At 50.4% G+C, this 11,523-nt stretch overlaps 1 long non-coding RNA gene across 2 annotated transcripts; it reads left to right on the top strand.

The window, feature by feature from the left end:
* The first annotated feature begins 2,242 nt into the window (after positions 1-2,242).
* Positions 2,243-3,327, top strand: LOC109451721 (uncharacterized). 2 transcript variants are annotated; one of them, XR_002138017.2, is made up of 3 exons: positions 2,246-2,604; positions 2,718-2,974; positions 3,192-3,327. It is a non-coding gene; the product is annotated as an uncharacterized LOC109451721 (long non-coding RNA). The 2 variants fall into 2 exon arrangements; XR_012489530.1 differs by having other exon boundaries at positions 2,243-2,604; positions 2,718-3,327.
* The last annotated feature ends 8,196 nt before the right edge of the window (positions 3,328-11,523 follow it).

Here is an 11,523-nt window from a genome sequence, read left to right as displayed (position 1 = left end):
GCCATACCATGCACGTCCACAAAGAAAGACCTAAGTGGCTCCATCAGTGCAGTCAATGTCGGCTATATAAGTTAATCCTCAGCTATCATCCTCTCCAAACTCTAGGCCGGAGCACCAACTGGATAAGCCACCGATGTAGAAGTTGCTCTCAGCTGAATTTTTTGAGAGGGTGGTGAGACTGCAGCACAGCGCAGAGAGGAAAAATGACTGTCACAAAATCACACCAAAGCAACACATGCGATCGTGGGGTTCGTGATGATGACAACCCATGTGTGTCCATGAATATTGGATCGAGTCAGCTTCCAGGACTGTGGCCTGGAATTTTCAGGCAGGCTGTGGTTTGGGCTTGCGGGAGTGAAACTGACTCCGGCACCCCGGCATCCTTCCCACCTGAAATATCTGCCCCCCAACTTGGAGCAAGGGGTGGATCAACTGGAGAGAGGAAGGGGCGAGGAGGACGAGAAGCACTGCTCACCACCCCCACCCTTCCCTGCTAGCGCGCCCCAAATGGTTAGTGGTTCCCCGGGCACTGATCTGGGATGACACCATTAACAAAGGCCAAAAGCCACTTAGCCTGCCAGGAAAGAGCAGGGAGAGTGTGAGCCAATCCCCAAGCCCCAAGCTGTCTCCCAGCCCCTGTCAGGGACAGTCTGGGGGCAGCTCAGGTTTCTGGCTGAGTGACCAGGACAAATGAGCCTCTCTAAGCAGATCCGGTTACACTCCAGCCACGCCCGCCCAAGCCAGGGACACTCAGCTGGAGGAGGTCGCTTTCTGGAGACCCCAGCGTGAGGGTGTATGCTGCTACTTGAAGCTTCACTTAGAGGAAGTGTCGGGTTTGAATCCTGCCGCAGCCCCTTGCCAGCTCTGGGACATGAGCCAATCACATAGCCTCTCTGAGCCTCAGTCTTTAGTGTCAGGTGGATACAAGCACCCGGCTCTTACATGTATCAGGAGACACAAGGGGGACCCGCCAGGCAAGTTACTTAGCACAGGGCTCGGCTCGCTCTACGTGCTTAATAAATACGACTTCCTTCTGTCATTTACTACCACTGCTGCTGTTTAGATAGCGTGCTCCTAGGAGACAGAATGTCATGGGTACCAGCCAAGGTCCTCTTTGCGACACCCGAATGGAACAATGAGATAGTCTAGTGCCCAACCATTTCTTAGAGACTGAGACTTTGGGGCCCAGATCAGCAACTTCCTCCGGCCACACGATTAGCTGGTGGCACAGCTGAGCCTAGTCCAGGCTCCTGAGCGCCTTCCTCGCCCCCTTCTCCTCCCCTTCCTCTTCCTCCTTCTCCCCACATCGTCCTCCTCATCGCACTAGCCCGGGTACAAAGTGTGTTCATATGTATCTGTCCCCGTCATACCGGGCGGCTGCAACCCCAGATTTGAAGCCACATGCAGAACTAAGGGCACCGGGGCCCCTACAGCCTCGACTCATTTGCCTGCGTCCGCCTTTCTTGCAATGCATTCTGGGAAGCTCCTCTGAGATCTGGGAAGCCTTGACACTTAGCACCCTTCTGACCAGCTGCATAATGTCCAGAAGAAATCAGCACAGGTAATCTTTCCCAGACTTCAGGGCCCTGCAATTTCAGTCCCAAACCTCAATACTATCTGTTCTTCACTGCCTGCTATACACACATCTGACACCTGTGTTTCCCTACTTAACACTTGCACCACCCACGAGATAGGAACTGCCATTTTCCAGGCGGGGACACAGAGGCTCAGAGAGGGAAAGCGAGGTTTTCACAATTCCAGGCCTATCATTCCAGTCCCAGTGGTCTGTGAGTCACTTCTGCCACTGGTTGTTACTCATCTGACGAAATCAAGGGTCTGGGCCACTTGTCAGACCAGGGACACTTCTGAAAGACGCACCCTGAGTTTAAAGAGCCACATCCTTGCCTGAGAAAGAAGAGGAAGGAGCCCACTGCTAAAATCGATTTCACGGCCCTGAACCTGACTTTGTTGGGTCCCCATCAGACGTGGCTGCCAGGTAAAATATAGGACAACCCATTACATGTCCCCTGCAAAGTGTCCCGTACTTATACTAAAAAATTACTTGCTGGTTATTTGAAATTCAAATTTAATTGGGTGTCCGATACCTTTATTTGCTAAATCTGGCAACCCTACCGTCCGAGCAAGGAGATTAGCTGTTCCCTCGGTCCCAGGAGCTGATCTCACCAGAGAAAGATCTGCACGAGTTCACAGGTCTTGCTCGGTACCAAGGGAGCTTGGAGACTGCTGGGAGGCTGACCTGACGGTTACCCAGACTGGCTGGGAGGGACTTTTCTGGAAGCCGTTTAGCACAGTTGCCACGGAAGGGAAGGGTCTGGGAGAAGAGAGCAGAAGCTCACAGAGGTTAAGCTTCAGGGCCCCTCTTTGGTACAGGCCCCCTTAAGGCCCTGGTTCATATGTGTAAACATCTGGATATTTCTTTTATTTCTTTGCTTTTAAAGACTTTATCTGTTCAGAGCAGCTTTAGGTGCTTTTTAGCACTGGACAACATCTCATTGTCTGGATGGATCACAGTTTGTTCATCCATCACCTACTGAAGGGCATTTTGGATGCTTCCAAGTTTGGGCGATTACGAGTAGAGCTGCTGTAAGCATGTGTGTGCAGGCTTTTGCGTGGACATTAAGTTTTTGGCTCCTTTGGGCTGATACCAAGGGACACGACTGCTAGATTGTACGGTAAAACAATGTTTGATTTCGCAGGAAACTGATGCAGTGTCTCCCAGAGCGGCTGCACCATTTTCATCTCCAGCAGCGGCGACTGAGAGTTCCTGTTGCTCCACGTCCTCATCAGCCTTTGGTGTGGTCAGTGTTGTGGATTTCAGCCATTCTGATCGGTGTGCAGGACAGTGTCTCCCTGCTGTTTTCATCTGCATTTCCCCGATGACCCTGACGACATAGGATCGGGAGTATCTTCTCATCTTCTCATGTGCCTCTTTGCCATCTGTAGAGTGTCTTTGGTGAGGGGCCTGTTAAGGTCTTCGGCTTTTTTTTTTTTTTTAATCAAGTTGTTTTCTTATTGTTGAGTTTTAAGAGTTCTTTATAATTTGGGATAACAATCCTTTATCAGATGTCTCTTTTGCAAATATTGTCTCCCAGTCTGTGGCTTATCCTATAATTCTCTTGATGTTGTCTTTTTCAGAACAGAGTTTTTCTTTTTTTGTTTCTTTTTTTAAGGAGGGTGCAGCTCACTGTGGCTCATGTGGGGATCGAACCGGCAACCTTGATGTTATAAGCACCATGTTCTAACCTAACTGAGCTAACTGGCCACTCCCAGAGTTTTTCATTTTAATAAAACCCAGTATGTCTTTCATGGATGGTGTCTTTGGTGTTGTATCTAAAAAGGCATCCCCATAGCCAAGGTCATCTAGGTTTTCTCCTAGGTTTTCTTCTAGAAGTTTTATAGCTTTATGTTTGACATTTAAGTCCGAGCTCCATTTTGAATTAATTTTTGTCAAGGGTATAAAGTCTATATGCAGATTAATTTTTTTTTTGCATGTGACTGTCCAGTTGTTCCAACACCATCTGTTGAAAACTACCTTTTCTCCATCGTATTGTTTTTGCCCCTTTGTCAAGGATCAGTTGACTATGCTAATGTGGGTCTGTTTCCGAGCTCTCTATTGGTTCCACTGATTTACATGTCTTTTCTTTCACCAATACAGTACTGGCTTGGTGATTGTAGCTTTATAGGAAGTCTTCAAGTTGGGAAGTATCAATCCTCCAACTTCCTTTTTCCCTTTTAATATTGTGTTAGTTATTCTGATCTTTCGCCTCTCCATACACACTTGCAAATCAGTTTGTTGAGACCCACAAAATAACTCGCTGGGCTTTTGATAGGGATTGTTTTAAATCTATAGATGAGGTTAGGGAGCACTGACATCCTGACATTTATTTAGTTGTTGATTTCGTTCATTGGAGTTTTGTATGTCTTGCCTGTGTTTTGTTAGACTTGTACCTAAGCATTTCATTTTTGGGGGGTTCACATGTAAATGGCATTGCGTTTTTAACTTCAGATCTACTTGTGCATTGTTAGTATATAGGGAAGCAATGACATTTATATATTAACCTGGTGTCCTCCAGCCTTGCTGTAATTGCTTATTAATTCCAGGCTGGATGCTCTTTCTTAAAGAGGGATCACAAATTGCATGGTCTCCAGGGTGCCCCAAACCTGGACTGGGTCCTGGCTGAGATGGAAGCAGCTCTTCAATGTGAGAGACCAGTGGCCATTGCTGTTTAGTGAGCACCCACTGCATGCCCAGCCACGAGCACACTTTACCCTCACACCAATGCCCTGGGACAAGCCTCATTGTGGGCAACCTACAGAAAAGTAAAATGAGGCTTGGAGGGGTGGAGTGACTCCCCCAACATCATACAGGTGGAAGGTGGCAGAAAAAAGGTTTGAATCTGGGTTGAGTTTCCTCCTTGCTGATGCCCCAGGGCTTGTGGCCAGGAGACAGTTGGCTCCCTGAGGAGGGAGCTAACCCCTGGGGAGTGGGGGGTGGGGGGTGCGGCCCTAGCCAGGGCCAGAGCAGGAGGTGGTTCCAGAAGCACAAATGGAAGTTTCAGAATTATGCTCAACAACTAAAAATACCATCAAGCACCAATTTTGTGCTGGGCACAGTTGCTAGGAGACTTCACAGTCATCATTTCATTTAACCCTCCCAGCAAGTCTGCAAGGCCAGTGTGATTACGGGCTGCATTTTGCAGATGAGAGAACCAAGGCTCAGAGAGGACATGGCACCCAAAAGCACCGCGTGGGGAAGCAGAGCTGGGATTCGAGGCCAGGTCTTCTGAGAAGGGAAGAAGCTGACAATCAGGACAGAGGCGGGACTGGTCAGCTGTGTGAGGAGGTCAGGGACTCGTGTGTGTTTCCTATGTGACAAATGACTACAGACACAGTGACTGAACAACACAAGTGGATTATCTTGCAGGTTTGGAGGTCGGAAGTCCAACATGAGTCTCAGGATCAAATCCAGGCGGTGACTGGGCCGTGTTCCTTCTGGAGGCTTGAGGGAGGAATGCCTTCCCTTGCCTTCTCCAGTTTCTACAAGTCACCTACATCCCTTGGCTTGTGGCCCCTTCCTTCATCTCCAAAGCCAACGGCACAGCATCTTCCAAGAGGAGGAAACGAAGGCTTCCAAAAGTGAAACAAAGTTTTCAAAGTTCAGACACCTAAGAATAGTGGAAAGGGGATTCAAACTCAGGTCTGGGTGACTCCAAAACCTGCTTTCTTCCCAGAGGGAAATGAAGGAAGAGGCGGGTCCATTTTAGAGCTGGAAACAGTGAGGAACAAGAGGGGCAGTGGGGAAGCCAAAAGTGGAGACAGTAGGCCGTGGGCTGGCTGGGGGAACCCCAAGGTATGCGGGACAGGAGCCCACAGCATCATTTTGGATGATAAGACACAGGGTGACATCAGAAGTCTCAGTGGTTTGGGGATACCAGGTTTACACATTTGGGGCTCTTGTATTTTGCTTTCCTTTCTTTGTTTTCTTCCCTTTTCTTTGGGGAATAAGTCCCCAGGAAAGCAAACCACTGCTGAACCCCTGAACCAGGCTGCGTCTGAGATCGCCTCCCTCTGACAGACCTCCTCGGAGGGTCCAGGTGGTTCTTCAGGAAGAGAGCCACGCTGTTGCCCTGGGGCTTTGGGGCCTGTTTAGAAGAGATTTCAGTCGTCAGTGGCTTGGTTACATCTGCGTGGGGCCGAGGAGCTATGACTAAACCCTCATGAGGCAATTCTGGGGCCCACGTGGCACAGAGCAGCGGCCACCAGGGCCAGTGAGGCATTCTCAGCCTCTCTCGGTGGCATTGGTGGCTCCTGACTCACCGTGGGGCCTGCCAACAGGGCTGTGGGTGCAGCTGCTCCCTGAGCTCAGGTCACCGTGGGGGCCCCAAGCTCTGGCTGGAGTCTGGTCTCTCGGCCAGGAAGGACTCTTCACAGCATGTTCTGGGTCTGTTTTTGGGCTCATGAGGGAGCTTCCCTGCCTGTGAAATGCCCCCTCTCAGCCAGACAGCACCTTCCTGTGTCCGAGATGCTTTTCTCCTATTCCAGTGACCTGGCAGCGTGCGCCAGTTTGAAATGCGATAGACTGAGTTTCAGGTCCTGGCTTTGCAGCTTCCTAGCTGTATGACCTTGGGCATTTCATCTTACCACCGGCAGCCTCTGCTTCCTCATGTGTGAATTGGGGGTGATGATTGCCACGCCTCACATTTGTTCGTGATAGCGCTGCAAAGCTGTGTAAGAACTCAGGCTCTGGAAAAAGATGTCCCTATTCAAGTTCTGGCTCTGCTGCCTGCCCGCAGTGTCACCCGGGGGGCCTCCCTTGGCCTCGCTAAGCCTCGGTTCCCTCAGCTATAAAATGGGGTTAATGATAGTATCTAACTGATGGGGTTTGCTGAAGCTCAAATGCCCCCACAGTGCCCATCAGCCCTTTAAATCTCTTCATTGAGGACCTACTCAGGGCCCTGCTGGAGATGCAAAGGCCCTAAGGAGGCCAAAGCTACTTACTCTGTCTTTCAAGAACACCATTGATTCAGACACAAGAAATTTTCTTTCATCACCCAAGAATCAGAGAAGATGCTGTCACATTAGTGGCAAAACAGCTCTTCTCTTTCCAAAACCAGAACTTTCCCGTGATGGCAGCAGGCAACAGGATGACAGGGCAGGGCTCTGTGTCAGCATCATGAAGGCTGGTATAGGAGCTGAACTCACTAGTGACTACATACTGTCACACAGTAGGTCTTCACCTCCGCAGGGGCAGCTGGCAAGAGCAATGGCGGCCTCCACTTCCACCCAGAGGGACCCATTTCATTGTATCAGCAGATCAGCTGCGGGACATGCACCACAGAGAATGGGGGGTAGACTTAGGGCCTTGGTGTTAAAGAGACTGGGAAGGGTTCAAATCACATCTTGTCATCATGGCCGCTTTTTGCCTGGCTGCTTAGGCAGAAGCAGCTGGCATTGCCATGGCAACCAGGCAGCATCAACTTCCAACTCACCCCTGAATTTTCTATAACAACGGCAGAGCCACTGAAAACATGTTTGCAAAGTGAGAGCCATGAACAGAAAATTATACCAGGGAACTGCGGCAAACTGAAAAGGAGGGGTGCTTGTGTTTCCTCCCTTTTTGGTTAACCAAAAATGCAGCGGAAAGACACAGAATCAACCCCAAGTCAGGCCTGAGAGAAAGAAATGCTACTAAGCCTTGCACGTGATGAACTACAAAGAACAGAGATAACTGTTTCCACAGTGATCACACACACTAATTGCTGTCTCCCAGTCTGGGTTCGCTGCTGGAATGACGAGCTAAGGAGATGAGAAGAAAGGTGGGACGTGGCCATCAGTGGGGTGGAAGCACCAGGAACGCAGACTGGAGGGACTGCACGGAAAGGAGGGTCAGCAGATTTTGCAGCTGCAGACCCCCAGAAGGTTCGCCAGCACTAGGTGCCTGGCAACGGGAAGGCAGCTCCGTATCCATCACCCTCCCCACCTCTCCGTGGTCCTGGTCTCTCCTCGCCACGTTATAGCCAGCCACATAATTAGCTTTAATGTTTCTAGTAGCCTCGTTCATAAAAGTCAGAAGAAACAGGTGAAATTAATTTTAATCATATATTCCATGGAATCCAATGCAGGCAAAATATTATCATTTCGACATGTAATCAACGTGCAGCATGTTAACGAGACACTGTAGAGTCTTTTTTCTTACTTAATCTTAGGAATCCGGTATGTCTTTCATCCTTACAGTACATCCCAGTTTGGATCAGCAGATTTCAAGCGCTCAGCAGGCCCACGTGGCTATCATACTGGACCTTGCAGTTCTGGATACTGGAGGTGGAGGCTTGGTGATGTGGTATATGTGGCCTCAGGTCACCCAGCTCATTCACTTCAGAGCTGGGACTCCAATCCAGGACCGTGACCATGGGAAGTGGTCTGTGCAGTGGGGGCAGTGTTGGTAGGGAGATCTGCTGTGGCAGGGTTTCTCAATGTCTAGCGACATTTTGGTCAGGGTTATTCTTTGTTGTGGGGGACTATCCTGGGCATTGTAGGACGTTTACAAGATCCTTAGTCTCTACCCACTAGATGCCATTAGCATCCTCTGAATTTGCGACAACCAAAAATATCTCCAGACATTGCCAAAAGGTGCCCTGGATGGAGGGCAAACTCATCTCCATTTGAGAACCATTATGTCAGAGTAAGACAGAGATGGGTGGGAGAAGTGGTGCGGTACTGACTCATGTAACCAAAATATGGGCAAGGCAGGGGTCTCAAGGACAAGCGGAATCAGCTACTGGACCACCACCGAAACATTCTCTCTTCATCTCTCTTGTTGCTTCTCTAGCTCCATCAACCTTGCTCTGCTCTATGAGGCTAGAACCAGGACTTCTATTGGGTCCCAAGCTCACATGTCTCAGCTTTCCCACAGAGAAGGAGCCTCGGCCTCTTACTATTGTATCCATTCCCAAACTCCCAGGGCAGGTCTCTGATTGGCCCAACCTGAGTCACATGGTCACTGCTGGTCTGGATGGGGCAGGATGCCCTGATCATATGGTCAGAGCAGGGGGAGCAGTTCACCCGAAAAAGTGGGTAAAAAGTTGGGAAGATAGAATAATGGCTGTCCCTTCAGGGCAGCAGGATGCCCAGGCGTCAGGAGTGAGAGAGGATTATGTGGGAGCAGCATGAGGGCTGACTCTCCTCCTCAAAAAACACAAGTACAGTAGGTGGGATGGAGCGGGCAAGGAGCCTGAAGCCCAGGATGAGACTAGTAACAGAATCAAGGTGATCTCTTCACTAAGCTTTGAGCTGTGAGATGCCAAAAATTTCTTTTTTTTCTTTGACCTTCTCCTTAGCATGGAGCAGAGCAATGGGCAGATAATAGATGTGATGGCTCGTTTTATGTGTCAAGGTGGAAAGTGTTGTTGGATAGATTAACATTTAAATCAGTGTTGGGTAAAACAGATGGCCCTCCATCACGTGGGTGGGCCTCATCCAATCAGCCAAAGGCTGGCCTCCAGGCGAGAGGGAAATCTCCAGAAGACGGCATTTGGATTTCGTCGACACCAGTGGCTCTCCTGGGTCTCCAGCCTGCCAGCCCACACTGCAGATTTTGGACACGCCAGCCTGCACAATTGCAGCCAATTCCTTAAAATAACTCTCTTTATAAATACACATCCTATTGGTCTGTTTCTCTGGAGACCCCTGCCTAGTACAGTAAGTTTTCACAGTTAACACTTGGCAGGCGTGAAGACCTCGGTGCTTGTCAAAGCACTTCCAAATAGCTGGCTTGATTTGATTCGCACAGCCCAGGTTTTCTGCCCTTTCTTTGGGAACCTAGAGGCTCAGGAAGGTGATGACGTGGCCTATGGCCCATCCCCAGTTAGTGGTGGGGCCAGCCCTGCACACCTGAGTGTCCCCAGAGCCCTGGGTTGCCAGCGCAGCACAGACTTCTTTCAGCTTTCTGCGTCCGGCGACAGGCTTGGTTTGCTCTCCCCGGAGAAGGAACAACCCTGCTACCTGCAGCTTCTCTCCTTCTTTCTTTCATTCAGATGAAGTGGATGAACACGTCCCACATTTCGGGCACTGCACCAGCACTAGGGCTGGAGGCCGTTCCCGCCCCCACAAGCGTGCTTCCCAAAAGGGGAGCAGACAAACTGCAGCCTGTGTGTGGTCAGTGAGCCAAAGGAAGGCACTAGTTCCGGGGCCCTCAGGAGCACATGGCTGGGGTCCCTGGGGTCCAGGAAGGCCTCCCTGATACCAGTGGATTGGCAGAAATAAATGAAGTGACAGTAGGGGAAGGTGTTCTGGGGCTGAGATCCAGAGGTCGGTGAGCCAGGCCACTGGGAGAACGCACCTCAGCCCCAGGGCTCTGGGGACACAACCCTGCACAGCCAGTGCCTCTGAGGGTGCGGTGACTCTTGTCAGAAGGGAGCTCCTTGCAGCGTCACCGTCACCGGAAGGTTGGCTACTGCAAGGCTCCGGGGACCCTCCCCTCCCAGCTTTCCCTCTGCCTGGCTGCCTGCCTCCATCTCCAGAGAAGCAGGATTCATTCTAGGCCTGATTTATTAGTCTCGTCCTGGAATCATCCCAGATGCCGTCCCTGGTCTCATTTACTGACCCGCCTGAGGGCCGGGAAAGAAAATTCATTAGGCTGGGCAGGGCTGGCGGCCAGACCCATATGTCTGGGCATCTGTCCTCCCTCCCTTCTCCCTCTTCTCCTCCCCTCCCCTCCCCTCTGTTCTCTCCCCATCTATCCTCTCCACCCGCAAAGGAAGGTCTGCGCCTGTGACCCGTCTCAGGATCACCAAGGCAATGCCACCACTGAGCCACCAGTGCCCAGGGGAGGACCCGACCAGGGAGGGGGAGGCAGGAGTTCCCTCAGAGGCTCCTTCACAGCCTCCTTCCAGCAGGGCATTCCCAGGCTGCGGAGGCCTCCTGCCCTGACCCCAGAAACAAAGCATTTTCCATTGAGGATGTGGAAATCCTCACCCAGTAACTGATGGCAGGCTCACCAGAGCTGCCCATTTTTATGCAAAAGGTGTGTTCCTGAGCTCGTTGTATGGAAATCAGATTTCTGACACAGACTGCTACCCTTAAAGCAGGAGGCAACGGCAGGCTTCCGAAACATTCCCATCCCAACATGGGACTAGCGAGATGGAAGGAGTCCAAAATTCAAAATGTATAAAAATGTATACATTTATAACTAGCACATCTCACTCTTGATGACGTAAGTTAGAATTGCTTTGATTAAAGCTTATATAGGCATTTCCATTTTTAAAAGCAGATCAATTTAAAGAAAAATGCTAAGTAATTGACAGTTATAGAAGGTATACGGATTTGATTAAAAACAAAACTAGAGTATAGGACATCTTGCTTTAAAAGAACAGGGCAGTGAATGCATTGCCAAGATTAAACTTGTGTTGAGTTGAAGCCAACCTGGATTAAGCCAGCCCGCTTTGTGAAGGGAAACTGCAACCCCAGGTAACTTGCTCAGCGACCACCTGCCCCTGCAGAAGGAAACCACTAGAAGCAGGGACGCCGTTGTGTACAGTGACTCCAGAGGTTTAAGCAAACGTGGCCTCAGGCCTAGGCAAATGTTTAGCCTCAGTGACTGGCTGGCAGAGGGGTGAGGCCCGAAGACCCCTGTCCCTGACAACTGACACCATGAGAGACAACCTGGGGTGATGGAGGCAGGGAGGGAGAGTCTGGGTCCCCTCCCCTCCCCATGGTGACCTCTTCTCATCTAAGGAGAGGTAAGGTGCTGCAAGGAACAAGTGAAGAGCAGTGTTTGCAGCTTTGTCAGTGTTGATAATATCCTGCTCTCTCTCTCTCTCTCTCTCTCTCTCTCTCTCACACACACACACACACACTCACACTCACACTCACACTCACACTCACACACACACAGAGGATGTAGATACAAACTTCCAGCTGTGGTACGGACAGCCCACCTCTGGCTTGAGAATGTCACATCAGACATAACAGGGTCTGCCTCCTACGTGTTCCCTCTGCTGCCAG

Source organism: Rhinolophus sinicus, linkage group LG10 (assembly GCF_036562045.2).
Source record: "Rhinolophus sinicus isolate RSC01 linkage group LG10, ASM3656204v1, whole genome shotgun sequence".
NCBI classification, from domain to species: Eukaryota; Metazoa; Chordata; class Mammalia; order Chiroptera; family Rhinolophidae; genus Rhinolophus; species Rhinolophus sinicus.
This window is presented reverse-complemented; position numbering and strand designations above follow the sequence as displayed.